The sequence below is a fragment of the Antrostomus carolinensis genome, unplaced genomic scaffold (assembly GCF_000700745.2).
Source record: "Antrostomus carolinensis isolate BGI_N321 unplaced genomic scaffold, ASM70074v2 scaffold7081, whole genome shotgun sequence".
NCBI classification, from domain to species: Eukaryota; Metazoa; Chordata; class Aves; order Caprimulgiformes; family Caprimulgidae; genus Antrostomus; species Antrostomus carolinensis.
This window is the reverse complement of record NW_010293411.1, coordinates 17,836-19,568: the sequence shown is the minus strand read 5'-3', so window position 1 is coordinate 19,568 and position 1,733 is coordinate 17,836.

The following is a 1,733-nucleotide window of genomic DNA, read 5'->3' as shown; positions in this document are numbered from 1 at the left end:
GTATGCCCTGGCAGCAATGACGGCTAGCAGCATACTGGGCTCTATCAACAGAAGCAGAGCCTGCAGACTGAGAGAAGTGATTATTCCCCATTACTCAGCTCACACTAGACTGCACCTGCAATACTATGTCCAGTTTTGGGGCCTCCAGTACTGAAAAGATGATCAAGTTGAGCAAATCCAGCAGAGGATCACCACAACAGTCAGGGTCTTGAAGCAGTTTCCCTGTGAAAAGTAGTTGAGAAAAGCTTATTCAGCCTGGAAAAGGCTTAGGAGGGCCTAACAACAGCCTTTCTGTACCTAAGAGGAGGCTGCCAAGAAGACAGAGCCAGGCTTTTTACCAAGTTGCATTGTGAGAGAATGAGGGACAATGGTCACAAATTGAAGTATGTGAGATTCTGATTAAGGAAAAAAGTTTCTCCTTAAAGGTAAACATTGAAACAGGTTGCCCAGAGAGCTCCTGAGAGCTTTGTCTTCTTTCAAGACCTAACTGGATAAAGCCCTGAACAACCTGGTCTGAATTAATTGTTGACCCTGCTTTGAGCTGGCATTTGGACTACAGGAGTGCTGAGAATCTAAATTATTCTGTGAAACAGGAGATAGTCAAAAGCCTCTTCTTTTAAAAATGTTTTATGTTTGTATTGTTTCATGGTCTGTACTCCAAAAATAAAAATGCAACACATTTCTTCAGAAATGCAAAATATTGATGTTATACTATCACCTGGTTAGTCTAATGCTATTTACAATGCACCCACAGAAATTGAGTGACTTGTTAACACCTGTGTTTCACCATCACAGAAAGACTAGGATGTAAGTAAATGCCTGTAACAAAGTATTTATCATACTTGTGCAGTGAGATAATAGAGAAGTGTTTTATTACATGGAGGTGGGATTGGCACCAGCAATAACAGCTTTCAGTGTGAAGCTCCCCAGAAATCCAAAAAATGACAATCATTCCATTCAGGGTTCATATTTTTGCAAAGAGCTTTTACTTCATGCTTCAAAAAACCAGAGCTATAAATTAAGCAGAACAATATGTATTCGTATTTCTTCAGAAATGCAGTAGGTAGCGAGTCATATGACTGATTATAAATTAGGAATAAAAACCCAGCAGAGAACCACAGCAGAGATGGATAAAATAGTGAAGTCTGATGGAAAGAAAATAAGTATGTCTGGAGAACATAAAACATGAGGCACACATACAGTGAAAATCTAGTAACGCCCCAGAAGCTTAAGAAAACCAGTCTGCAGATTTTGTGTAATTCCCCTGCGAAGATCAGGGAAGAAAAGATGAGATTGCAACCCTAGTACAGTGGGAAATATGTGCCTCTTGCAGGTGTTGGATCACTTGTGGCAATGAGAGCTTGTAAACATTACATAATGGAGCAGTAATAGACTCGCAGCCCTGTGGCCTGCACTGCTGCCCGGAATGCTGGACTACACATACTGAACAGGTTCAGCTTTTGGCCTCTGCAACCGCTAACGTTACACAGTGTGGACCACTTTCCTGGGAAAGTATCTCCACTAAAATGCAGTGATGCAGGGGCCTTTTGCTGATATTTCCTATCGTTCTAGGTTGACTTCAGCTCTGAGATTTGTGGACACAGTTTTTCCTTTTTCTGTTTGTTCATCTGTAAGAAGGATGCACTAACTCTTCCCTCAAAGACAGTATGAGAATTACCATAAGCAAGAGACCTGTTCAGGCATTAATGGCAACACAGCTGTAGAGCACTCTT